This window comes from Choloepus didactylus, chromosome 20 (genome assembly GCF_015220235.1).
Source record: "Choloepus didactylus isolate mChoDid1 chromosome 20, mChoDid1.pri, whole genome shotgun sequence".
NCBI classification, from domain to species: domain Eukaryota; kingdom Metazoa; phylum Chordata; class Mammalia; order Pilosa; family Megalonychidae; genus Choloepus; species Choloepus didactylus.
In genome coordinates, this window is record NC_051326.1 from 1,267,638 (window position 1) to 1,281,846 (window position 14,209).

Below are 14,209 nucleotides of genomic sequence, written 5' to 3' on the forward strand. Positions count from 1 at the left end.
CCACGCCTCTCCTCGCACGAGGGAGAGCTGAAGGAGAACGAGAGGAAACAACGTGAGCAGAGTGAAAAGATTCTCACATGTGAAAAGGGGGAGACAGACATAAACACGTAGAGCAAAAGCAGATTTGTAAAAATAATTCAATGCAAATGACAAGGAAAATTACAATACACTTGGCTTTGTGTTCTTGGCATGTAAGAAAATATTGCCTCAAGAAATGGTCTAGAGGCAGATAAGGTTAAAAAGGTGCTGGTAGTGTTAGAGGAAAAAAAATACAAGAAAACCAAAACACAAAACCAAAAATTAAAACATATATGGAGGCAGTAAAAAGCTGAATTAACACTGGTTGGATCAGAGCTGAAGTGCAGGGTTGGCAAACAATGGCCCAAAGGCAAATCTGGCCCAGCCCAGTATTTTAATGGCCTATGAACTAACAATAATTTTTACATTTTGAAACAGGTAGAAAAAAATCAAAAAAAGAATAAAATTGATTGACATGGAAAGTACATGAAATCCAAATTCAGTACCACACATTAAAAAAATGGAACAAAGCACCCCTCTGCCCATCATTTACGTATTATGTGGCTGCATTCCTGCTCCATAGGCAGATCACATGACACACAGGCATAAAATATTCATTATCTGGACTTTCATAAGGAAAATCTCCTAAAAAACTCCTAATAACTAAAAACTTGTATCTCCAGAGGAGTAAGGAAAAAGCATTGAAATTGTGGGAGAGAGAATAGCTATTACAGATAGAAAATAAAGGCTGAAGCTATGGAAAACCAGCACTTTTGAGAATCTTCTCACACAATAATGGTGCAGAACCAGAAGTCTTAGGGATAATAGGAGAAAACTTATCTTAGTCAAAAATAAATAAATGAATAATTAAATAACCTATGATAGCAGGTAAGAGCTCACTAAGTTCCAGAAAAACGTGAATGAAAACAGAACTCTGTCCTTTTTGAGTTTAAAACAACAACAGATAATCTTTCAGTCATGCAAATAAGAGAGGAAGAAAAGGGAAAAACAGAAATAGTCCATTTCTAAAGGAGCAAAATCAGTCCAGCCTCAGAATGTTTTTTTTCACATCACTGAACAAGAGATAATCATCATAATTTGCGACCCACCAAATATTCCTCTGCAAAGCAGAGTAACTACTCTTGCCTAGGACACATCCCTGCCTCTTGCATTTACCTCCTCAAGAACCTAGAGAGTTTTCCAGGTGACCAAGACACTGAATCAAAGGGAACAATCAAAAATGCAGAAGTTGGAAAACAAAGATACTGAGATGACCTCACACATCTACTAAATATAGGGAGTTACAGGTAAATAAGTTTGGAAACATAAATAGATCTGAATGCAAAAAAAGAAAGAAAAGATTCTAAGATTTAAAAACATAGTGGCCGTTATAATGATATCTATCTCTAATCATGGATTTTTAAAAATGTCCAACAATTGAGAAGTAGATGAACAAGTAAAAAAGTGCCAAATATCCCAACTTACACAGGAAGTAGTCTAAAGGTCTTATGTTGTCCATGAATTTGACAATCAGATAAATATTTCAATGTAGTCTACTGTACACATTTATTACGATTTAATCATCCACTAGTTTCCCAATGGAGTGCTTTCTGTATTTTGCTCTTCAAAATGCTTTTCAACAATGCTTTGAATGATATTCTACATCTCTAGAACAGAGGTTGCCAAGTGGTGAGATCTTATCCCCACCAGCAGATATTGGGCAAGATCTCAGGGCTATGGGGGTGCTTCCAAACCGAACCCTGCAGTGCGCGGGGTAGCCCCTCACCCAGCAAAGGTTGATCTGGTCCAAACTGTCAACAGTGCTGAAAGACAGCCACCTGCTCCAGGGTGGACCGGCTGACCACAGCTCGGCTGGCATCACACCATGAGAAAGAGTGTTCCCTTCTCCCCGTTTGTTTATGGATTGGTTTATTTTTATATCAGTATGGACTCAGAAATTCTTATTTTCTTCATTTTTCTACAATCCATTATTTACATTATTTCCTTTAATGCTCTCTGACTTTTTGACATGACCAGAGGGTTCATGTCAAAGGTATTTTGCCGTACCTTCTGGCAAAATATTCTAGGCTCATCTTATACTTTTTCTGCCCCACCCTTGAAACAACCATCTCTTGAAGGATCTCTGGCTCCTTTTAGTAGAGAATGGTATTTTGAAACCAAGATTTGGGCTCTAGGTATGTTCATTGCTCTTGTGTTTTCATGGATCCTAGGCCCTCTCAGCAAACGAAACTATAGTATGTGTATATGTGTGTGTGTGTGTGTTTGTGTCTGTGTACATGAACAAAAAGAGAACTGTGTCCTTTTTGAGTTTAAAACAGCAAGGCAGTAGTATGACATATTTAAGATTCTGAAAGAGAAAAGTTGCCAGCCAGGAATTCTTTATCCTTCAAAGTTCTCCTTGAAAATTGAGGGAGAGTTTAAAATTTTCACAGACAAATGCTGACAGAATTTTTTAACAAGACACCTGCCCTGCAAGAAGTATTAATGGGAGTTCTACCTGCTGAGAAAAAAAGGAAGGAGAGAAATTTCTGGAGAGGGGCACAGAACTGAAGAGCATTAGTAAGGGTAACTTAAGGGAAAAAGAAAGAGAGGGGGGAGAGAGATCTGACAAATAAAAACCAAAGGATAAGATGGCTTATTCAAAAACTGCCTCCACAATAATAACATTGAATGTGAATGGATTAAACTCCCCAATTAAAAGATAAAGATTGGCAGAACGGATTAAAAAATATGATCCATCAATATGTTGTTTACAAGAGACTCATCTTAGACCTAGTGACACAAAGAAATTGAAAGTGAAAGGATGGAAACAAATATTCCATGCAAACCACAGCCGAAAGAAAACAGGGATAGCAATACTAATTTCAGATAAAGTAGACTTTAAATCCAAGGATGTTATAAGAGACAAAGATGGACACTATATATTAATACAAGAGACAATTCACCAAGAAGAAATAACAATCATAAGTGTCTATGCACCCAATCAAAGTGCTCCAAAGTACATGAGACAAATATTGGCAAAACTGAAGGAAGCAGTAGACATTTCTACAATAATAGTGGGAGACTTCAATACATCACTTTCTTCTATAGATAGAATAGCCAGACAGACAACCAATAAGGAAATTGAGAACCTAAATAATGTGATAAATGAATTAGACTTAATAGACATATATATAGACATATACATCCCAAATTACCAGGATATACATTCTTCTCTAGCACTCATGGAACATTCTTCAGGATAAATCATATGCTGGGGAATTAAACAGCCTCAATAAATTTTAAAAGATTGAAATTATTCAAAGCACATACTCTGAACACAATGGAATGCAACTAGAAGTCAATAACCATCAAAGAACCAGAATATACTCAAATATGTGGAGGTTAAAAAACACATTCCTAAACAAACAGTGGGTCAATGAATAAATTACAAGAGAGATTGCTAAATATCTAGAGATGAACGAAAATGAGAACACAACATATCAAAACCTATGGTATGCAGAGAAGGCAGAGCTGAGGGGGAAATTTATAGCTCTAAATGCATGAATTAAAAAGGAAAAAAGAGCTAAAATCAAAGACCTAACTGAATAACTGAAGAAGCTAGAGAATTTTCAGCAAGCTAATCCTAAAGCAAGTAGAAGAACAGAAATAACAAGGATTAAAGCAGAAATAAATGATACAGAGAACAAAAAAACAACCGAGAATAAATAAAACCAAAAGTTGGTTCTTTAAGAAGATCAACAAGATTGACAGACCCTTAGCTAAACTGACAAATTAAGAGAGAGAAGACCAAAATAAACAAAATTAGAAATTAGAGGGGGGACATTACTTTGGATCCTGAAGAAATTTAAAAATCATAAGAGGATACTATGAACAACTGTATGTCAACAAACTAGACAATTTAGAGGAAATGGATAATTTCCTGGAAACACATACACACCCTACACTGACCAAAGAAGACATAGAAGACCCCAACAAAGCAATCACAAGTAAAGAGATCCAATCAATCATCCAAAAGCTTCCTACAAATAAAAGTCCAGGCCCAGATGGCTTCATGGGGGAATTTTATCAAACTTTCCAAAAAGAACTGACACCTTTCCTGCTCAAACTCATTCAAAAAAAATCAAAGAAAAAGGAATACTAGCTAACTTATTTTGTGATGATAGCATCACTTTAATACCAAAACCAGATAAAGATACTACAAGGAAGGAAAACTACAGGCCAATCTCCCTAATGATTATAAACGCAAATGCAAAAATTCTCAACAAAATACTTGCGAATTGAATCCAAAGACACATTAATGGAATCATACACCAGGACCAAGTGGGGTTCATTCCAGTCATGCAAGGGTGGTTCAACATAAGAAAATCAATCAATGTAATGCAACATATTAACAAATCAAAAGAGAAAAATCAAATGATCATCTCATTTGATGCTGAAAAAACATTTGACAAAATTCGGCATCCCATTTTTAAAAGGTAGGAATTTAAGAAAAGTTCCTCAATATGATAAGGGGTATATACGAAAAACCCACAGCCAGCATAGTACTCAATGGTAAGAGACTGAAAGCCTTCCCTCTAAGATCAGGAACAAAACAAGGATGCCCGCTATCACCACTATTATTCAACATTGTGCTAAACGTTCTAGCCAGAGCAATCCAGCAAGACAAAGAAATAAAATGCATCTACACCGGAAAGGAAGGAGGAAAACTGTCATTATTTGCAAATGATAAGATCTTATATTTGGAAAATCCTGAGAAAATGACGACACAGCTCCTTGAGCTAATAAGCAAATTCAGCAAATTGCCAGAACACAAAATTAATATGCAAAAGTCAATAATGTTCCTATACACTAGAAATGACCTAACTTAAGAGACACTCAAGAAAAAAATCCCATTCACAATAGCAACTAAATAATAACCTAGGAATAAAATTAATCAAGGACATTAAAGACCCCTACACAGAAAGTTACATAACCTTACTAAAAGAAATCAAAGGGGATCTAAAGAGGTGGAAAGATAATCGTGTTCATGGATAGGAAGACTAAACATCCTTAAGACATCAATTCTACCCAGACTTTCCTACAGATTCAATGCAATTCCAATCAAAATTCCAACAACCTACTTTGCAGACTTGGAAAAGTTAGTTATCAAATTTATTTGGAAGGGGCCTCTGAATTGCCAAAAACATTCTAAAAAAGAACGAAGTGGGAGGACATACACTTCCTGACTTTAAAGCCTACTATAAAGTCACTGCAATCAAAACATGGTACTGGCACAAAGATAGACTTATTGTTCAATGGAATTGAATCAAGAGTTTGGAACTAGACCCCTAGATCTATGGTCAGCTGATTTTTTATAAGACCCCCAAATGCACTAAACTGGGACATAACAGTCTCTTCAACAAACTGAGCTGGGAAAGAATGAAAGAGGAACCCTATCTCACACCTTATTAAAAATTAACTCAAAGTGGATCAAACACCTCAGTTTAAGAGACAGTACAATAAAACTAGAAGATAATACAGGGATACATCTTCAAGACTTGTTATTAGGAGACAGCGTCTTAGACTTTATACCCAAAGCACATGCAATGAAAGAAAAAATAGATAAATAGGTACTCCTCAAAATCAAAAGCTTCTGTACCTCAAAAGAATTTGTCAAAAAAGTGAAAAGACAGCCAATGCAATGGGAGAAATATTTGGAAGCCATGTATCTGATAATAGTCTGATATCCTGCATGTATAAAGAAATTGTACAGCTCAATGAAAATAGTACAAACAGCCCATTTATAAAATAGGCAAAAGTTATTAAATACATTTTTTTCAAAGAGGAAATACAAATGGCTGGAAAAAAAAACACATGAAAAAAAGTTCATCTTTACTAGATACCAGGGAAATGGAAAGCAAAACCCCAATAAGATATCTCACACCAATAAGAATGGCTGCCATTAAACAAACAGGAAGCTACAAATGCTGGAGAGGATGTGGAGAAATTGGAATGCTTATTCATTGCTGGTGGGAGCATATAATGGTAGACCCACTCTGGAAGACAGTCTGGCAGTTCCTCAGAAAACTAGATATTGAGTTACGTTAAGATCCAGCAATTTCACTTCTCAGTGTGTAAGATCCGAAAGGAGTGACATGAAAAGACATTTGCACACCAATGCTCATAGCAGCATTTTCACAATTGCCAATAGATGGAACAATCCAAGTGCCCTTCAACGGATGAGTGGATAAACAAAATGTTGTATATACATGCAATGGGATACTATGTGGCAGTAAGAAGAAACCGGGACCTGAAACATATGACAACATGGATGAACCTTGAAGACATAACCCTGAGTGAAATAAGCCAGACACAAAAGGAGAGATATTGTATATTGCCGCTAAAGTGAACTCCCTGAACAATGTAAAATAAAGGCCTTATAATGTAGAATATAGGGGATCTAGAGATAAACAGAATCTAGTGAAGGGGGAATTATAATCTAATATGTACAGACATGATAATGAGGGTGAACTTAAAGGTTTGGGAATGGACAGGGGTGAAGATTGTTCATCAATGGGATTATTAGTTATCAGTGTTGCACTAAAGGCTAACACAATTGCAAGTGGTTGTTTAAAGGTGTGTATTCCACAGATTAGCACTACAAATATAAGTGTTTGCATGATATACTTCTAAGGTATGACACTGTTACAAAGGGTTAAAAACAGTGGTATATAGAAAAACTACCCATTACATATTTTTTATTGTGGACTTCAACATATATACATAACAGTAATAACTTTGAAAGTACGATTTCCCAGGTAGTTAGAGAGCAAATCTCAAAGAACGTCATGGGTCACAGTTCCACAACTTCAGCCATTTCCATTACTGTAAAATATACATAATAAAGGTGTCACCTCTCGATGTACAGCTCAACAAGCAGGTCATACAGGTGATTTCAAAAAAAGTTATGGATTCAGTTCCACACTTTCAGTTCTTTCCTTACTGTGCAATACAAGGTATATTCAGAAAGGTGAAGCCCTTCAAGGCACAATTCAACAAGCAGCTATACAGCAAATCCCAAAGGATGCTACAGGCTACAGTTCCACCATGTCATTCACCTCCTTCCAGTCATTCCAACACCCCAGCATCCCAAAATATATATATAATTATATAAAGTTTCAGTATTCATAGACCTTTGTTCAATCTTATCTTGTCTGTTGCTACCCCTTCCTCTCACTTAATCTCCTTCTCCCTCTTCAGGGGTGTCTAGGAGTAGGCATCCCAACTTGTTCATATTAAAAGGGGGTGTCGACAGTATGGGGAAGGGGACCCAATCTGATAGCTGATCTTAAAGAGGCTGTTTCCTCTGGGTTTTATGACTTGTCTGGTATAGGAACACTCTAGTGGATTTAAGTGTCTTAAAGATAAAACTCAGTGAGTGCATCTTTTACAGGATATCAGGTAGGGACCTAGATATTTAGGGACTACTTTTGGTAAGGGCATGGCATGCTGTGGCCAACTGGGATGTCTAGCTGGAGCTCTCATAAGAGAAACCTCCAGGGTAGCCTCTCAATTCTATTTGGGATCTCTCAGCCACTGTGACCTCAGCTTGTTACCTTTCTTTTCCCCCTTTTGGTCAAGTTGGCGTTTTCAATCCCTTGCTGCCAGGGCCAGGCTCAGTTACTTTGAAGTCAGTTACTTTCCACGAGGTCGAACATGTTCAGGTGCTCCGTTCGTGTCTGTCGACTGAACGAACAAATACAAATGAAGGAACCGGGTTTCACAAGCTGATGTCTCAGGTGCCCCCATCTCCCAGACTGGCCAAAAGAGGGTGCGGGCGGGTCTGCTCGGAGCATGAGGCTTTAGTCTCCGTGGCACCTGCTGGCTTTGGACGTGTGTTTAGTGCTTCATAGATAAGTGTGTGTTGATCTGCTCTGTCCTTGCAGCACCAATGAAAACCATCAGGCTGGACAACCACAAGTCAATCGTGGGCCGTTCGCATTGCCACGTAGCGAGTTGCCGCAGGTTCAGTGGCTGGACGCTGCACCGACCCCGTGGCCCACACCCCGCAGGGCTGGATCTCCGCTCAGTCATCAGCATTTTCTTCCAGGCTGGGAGCCCACCAGGGGCTCAGTGTCCTGCTCCAGGCCCCCTGGCTGTTGCAGGCCCGGTTCCCTGGGTGGGACGGAGGCCGCGTCTCCTAGAGGACCCCCAGCCCCTGCCACCGAGCTCTTACTGCAACGTGGCAGTGGCTCCTTCAAGAACAGACGGGGAGAGCCTCAGCTCCTTCTCGTGCTTCACCTGCCGTGAGGGGCTCACCAGGTCCGGTCGGGCCGTGCAGGGTCAGGTCCCTCTGCGTGACTTTCAGGTCAGCCGACCAGGCTTTGGATCTCTTCCCTCTGTGTGTGGAGCAGCCCATGAAGGTGGGCTGTCCCCTCTGGTCCGCAGGGCCTCCACCCTCGGGAGTGAGGCAGTGAGGGGGCGCAGGGTTTGGGTCCGCGGAGTCCCCTGGGAATTCGGCCCCAGTGTACACCCCTTAGGCTCCCGGGTCATCTCGAGGGCAGTGACCTCCCGTGGGGCAAGGTCCGCAGCGGAGACGGGGAGCGCTGGGCCCTGCTCGGCCAGGTGAGCTGGCTGGACAGTGTGTGACCCTAGCCAGGCCCTTCACACGCATTTGTCTTTCCTACTGGGGAGTCGCTTCTCGCTGGAGTCGCGCACCTCTGTGTGTGTGCAAAGCCGCACTGCGACAGTCCTCCTCCAACCCACCCTTGCAAGAGGGTTTGCCGAGCAGGTGGCCTCGGAAGACTGCGTCCCCTGGGAGCGGAGGACAGCCGGGCTTATCCACCGTCCAGTAAGATAAGACAATGGTTTCTTCTGGGGTGCAGCCACCCAGGTTTGCTCACAGCCCGTTACAGGAGATTCGGGCTCCCTGGGCTCGGGGTCCTCTGCTCCGTGGAGGGACTGCGTGGACAAGCTCACCGGCCTGCACCTGGGCCTGCTGTGTTTGAGCTGTTTTGTTTTGTTCTGTTTTGTTTTTTTGCATGCAGGCAATTTATTTTGGAAAGTGATCATGTGGAACAATAGTGGGGGATTGGGGACAGTGCAACAGAGAAGGATAAAAGGCAATTCAAGGGTTTTTACTTTGCTTTTAAGTTGTTGTTTTTTTTACATTTTTTTCCTATTCTGTTTTCCCTCATGAGCTCCGAGGCACGTGGGGAGCCAGTGCAGCCGTGCAGTTCGTGCTGCGTGTAAATAACGAAGTCCTTTGTCCTGGCCCCGTCGCCTCGCTTCTTCAGCCGGCCTCAGGCTGCGGCAGCCACTCGTCAGCTTTCAGGGAGGGTGCATCTCTCGGGCCCCTCACAGCTCCTGGCCTTTCCCCACCGCTGTGCTTCGGCTTGAATGCGTCTCCCAAAAGAACGCCCCCAGGTACTGCCTCCACTTAGGAAAGTTCCCTAACTCGCTTCCTCATCTCCTGTAAAAGTCAGTGCTGCTGTTTCCTGTAAAGCCTTTTAATTCCTGCATATTTACCATAAATGCCAGATTACAAGACAAAACGTCTCCATAGGAATTGACGCACTGGCAAATAGAGAGTTGCACTGTACCCTATTTCACGTGAAGTCTCTTCTCAGGCACTCTCCACTGTATCTCATTTTAAAATCAGGATAGTAGTTGGAGAAGAGACATTAGCCTGATGCAACCTGGGGTCGGTGTTAGCTTTGGATCCCACAGAAGTCACCTGGTGGGATCACTAGCAAAGGGGCCAATAAACGCAACATAGACGTAATTACTCCTCCGTCACTTTAAAACGTCACTGTGAAACAGCACTGGAGTAGGGCATTAGGCTGGGAGGACCATGAGCAGTGAAAGGAAACGTGTGCCTGGGGGAACTTTCCATTTACAACATCATGGAAGGATTTAAAAGTGGTGCCCGTCAAGCAGCGTAGAGGGAAGTGGAGCTGGTGCACTCGGGGAGGGCGCTGGCCACGCGGTTTCCTGAGGACGTCACGGCGCTGAGGACACGTGACGATGGGGATGAACTTGCATCCCAACACAGAGTAGAAACATGTCAGATATTTTATAAATTACGTGGTTTTTAAATGGATGGCTAAAGTGAAATTTACATATTTGAAGAAGTATTTGGCCAATGTTACCATTTGTATAATATCACAGATATTACGCGTGTGTCTGTGCATGTGCCTAACCCTGTTTTGGACGTTCCGATCAGGAGCGTGGGGCTCTCGCGGCTCGCGCAGCTCTCTGGCCTTGGGTCAGGGCTGCGCCATTCACCCGGTCACCGACACAGAAGCGCATGCCTGGATCTGACGGCCCCACCGAGGCGTCGAGCTCCGTCTCCATCCAGGAGGTGATCCGCCCCCTGGTCCCCCAGCCCTCGGACGCGGACACCCCACAGCCGTCCCCCAGCAGAGGCCTCGGGTGGGGCCCCGACTGCCGGGGCCCAATGGTCCCTCCCTCGGAGGCCCCCACCCCGCTGCAGGGGCCTGGGCCCAGGGCTCCGGGGACGAGGGGTGCTTGGCCACAGGACAGGCTTTGCTAACGGACAATCAAAGGCGCCCCTGGGCTGGCAGGGACCACGTGCAGAGCCCAGGAGAAAGCCCTCGGCTCTCACCTGCACTGGGCTGATGGCCTTTCGTGGCGTCTGCTACCTCTCAGTTCCCTTCACCTTGTGGTTGGACTGTACCTGGGCAGCCGGGGCTCGCTTTCCTAGGGATTTGGAAGGAAAGCCAACCTCCCAGGGCTGGATGTCACCAGCGGAGCCAGGGGAAGTTGGAGAGCAGCTCAGTCCACGGGCAGCCTCGGCTCCTGCCACAGTTATGAGATGCTGCAGAAGGAAGTAGGGTTCATGGAGTCTGCTAACTAAAATGAGAGCTGCTGTCTCCTCAGCCCGTTCGTTCCCGTGTTGCTGTGTAATGAGACCCCCAGGTTAGAAGGCACAGGCACCTGGGCGTGCACCCAGCCCTCCCCGAGCATCGCCTCCACCAGGAACCTGGTCTGATCTCCGCACAGACGTGCTCCATCCCGAACAATAACCACGAAGCCTGTGCATGTCCTTGAGTGTCCACCTGAACACGTTCCCTCCAGTTCCAAACAACCCAGGAGGGCCCAGGACGCTGTGGCTCCCTGCGTCGACCCGATGGGGCCGTGAGGTGCAGGCACTGGCAACGTCCACAGGACAGTGGCCCCAGCAGGAGGACCTGGCCCAGGGGAAGGGCTTTTCCTAGGAGCCACGGAGCTGAGGCCACCCCATCGCGGTCTCCCCTTCCCCAGCAGCAGGCCTGAAGCGCTGAGCACCGGGGAGGAGAGCAGTGTCCGAGCGACTTGGTGCTGCCCAGGCCCGGAGGTTACCGTATGTGCAACATCTCTGAAACTCAGTTATTCATCTATAGAATGGTGATAATGATGCTTTTCTCATGGGGTTTCTGAAGATACAAATGCATAAACATAAGGACAACACCTGTAGGAGCTTGACAAACATAGAAGTCTCCTCCTTTCCTTTGATCCTGGTCCGTTAGGAGTGTTATCTATAGCTCCCCTGAAAGCAGTGGTGGAGAGACACACAGAAAGGAACGGGCTGAAATATGACAGGAAACGTCATCACAAGGCTCTCGGGGCAGGGAGGACTCAGACGCAGCAGGGTTTGGCATTTTTGTCCACTCATTGACTCGCTGGACGGGCCTCTCCCAACTGACCTCCCGTTTCCTTCGGCTGCCAGTCCTGTCACTCCACACCATAGCCCCCCTGGTCAGAGAGCAGGACCCCAGGCCACAAGCACCCCCAAAGTGGCACACGATGGGGGCCAGGGACAGATTTCCATTCCTGAGTGTGCCGCGCGAGCCGCAGCTCAGCCCCTCGCAGACTTCGCCGCAGCGAGGTCTTCAGGCCCCAGAGGAATCCGGGCGACGTTAACACCCCCAGACCTTTGCACTTACAAAGCTGCATGTGTTTAAGCTACTGTTTATTTTAAAGCAAACAGAGCCAGCAAATTGAAAATAATTTGGGTAAGTGATTCAGAACCTAAAGCCTGACAGATGGAGGAGAAACAGAGCAACTTCTTTGTGGAAACAGTTTTTTTTCCCCCTAAATATTTTTGGTCAGCTTAGCGTGAAGCGTATTTACACAGACCCCTCTTTAACCTCTATTTTGTTAAGCTCAGGCAGAGACAATTTTAACACATGTTTCTGAGTCAGTCACACTTAGTTCATCATTCTGTTGTTTGGTGTAAATAATTTACTCTACTTTTGTGAGTCGTTGGCTGTTGGCTTAGGAGAAGGAAGACGCACAGTACCGATTACATAATTTGCAGAGCCACGTGCAGATGTGGGCACCCTTGTTCAAAAACTATTAATAATTTCAAGACAGCAGTAAAAGAGCGTGAAACGGAGCGTGAGGCCTTTCTGAGGGCGGGACCTCGTGGGAAGGCAGAGGCCACCGGCCCTGAAGCCGGGCTGCAGGCGCATTTTGTGGAGCTCCGGGGCAGTTGTTGACAGCCTTCAGATCAGGGCATCTTCCCCAGATTCCTCAAAATGTGCGGCCAAAACTAAGGAGACAGGGACCTGCAAATGTCACGGAGCAGCACGCCTGGAGAAGGCCTCACACGTTCACCCGCTCGCTCGTTGCAGTTTCATGACAGCTGACCAGGAACCGTGCCCACTCGTAAGCCTGGAAATGCAAAGATCTGCAAGGACAGACCCTCACTCTGTGCTTCCAGATCCCTAAAGTGTGGTCCGGAGTGTTCTCTACAGAAGGCATGCAGTGAAAGGTTATTAACTAAGTCTATGGCCTGGCTGAGGGATGCCCGTGGGTGACGTCAGATAAGCAGAGACAGTAGAGCCCACATAAATGGGAGAGAAGCTACTTTGCCGCCTGGTTACCTTATGATGACTGCACAATCTAAACAGCTGCCATCACCTTAATTTTTTCTCAGCAGTTAGTTCCACAACTGTGGGAGTTCCCAGCCTTGTCGGGGCCCTGCAGGGTGGCATGAAGCTGACTTGAGCCACGACACTCCATGCAGCGGTGGAAGGAGGCGGCCCGGGGGCAGCTGCCCTGTCCACACACCTCGGACCTCCTGGCTCGGCACGCTGCTCTGCCTCCCACAGCCGGGCACAGCCACTGCCATCCCGGAGTGGCAGAGGCCACCCCAAGCCATGGCTTGTCAGATCCACGTGGGGCCTTTAATCCACCCCTTAGGATCACAGCTGTGGTGGCTGGGTTCACATGGTCAAGCAAGTGCTGGCCTATCTGTTACTGCGAGGACATTTCATGGACCTAAATCTTCACTAAGTGGATTATATCTGCGGCTGATTGCATCCACAACTGACTGAGGAGATTGCCTTCAGCAATGAGGGGCATTTAATCCAATCAGTTGAAGGCTTTTCAAGGAGAAGTGAAGACTTCAACATCAGAAGAGAGAACTTGTCTCTTCTTCAGCCAGCCAGCTTCTCCTGGGAATTCATTGAAACCTTCATCGGAGTCCCAGCTTGCAGCCTGCCCTACAGAATTTGGACTCATGCATCCCCACAGTTGCATGAGACACTTTTATAAAATCTCATATTTACAGATATCTCCTGTTGGTTGTGTTTCCCTAGAAAACCCTAATGCAATGCCCATTGCACCCCAAGGTGGTTGTGGTAGATGTCGGTGATTTACTTTCAGTTAACAGCAGATTGTGTGAGAAAGGAACAGACAGGCCTGGTTCCCAGCCAGCTCCCAGTCTGCCAGTGTTTACGGCTCTGAGCATCTTCTCTGTGCAAGCACTGGCCCGTCACTCTAGCGTGATATTTTAATTCAGGGAGGTCAGTGCTTGTTTCTGGATTTTATTTATGAAGACCCTGAAGCCAAGAGAAGTGGAATGGCCTCCCAAGCGGCACTGAAATCGAGACGTCTGAGCACCAACCCTGCAATCTTTCCACTGGCCGGGGCCTTCGCTTCCTGGGCTGTGAAGGTCAAATATGGGGATAGATATAAAATCACCTCATGAGCTGTGAAACACTACAAGAGAAAGTAAATGACTATTATTAGTTTTCAAAAAATAGAAACACACATTTCATTAAGAAAAGGTGTTATGAGAAGAGAGCTATATATGTATTGTTTTGTTCTCATCACCAAGTCTTAGGGCAATTGTTTTCATTTTTATTATTTGGTTATAAAAATCATGTACGCTCATTGT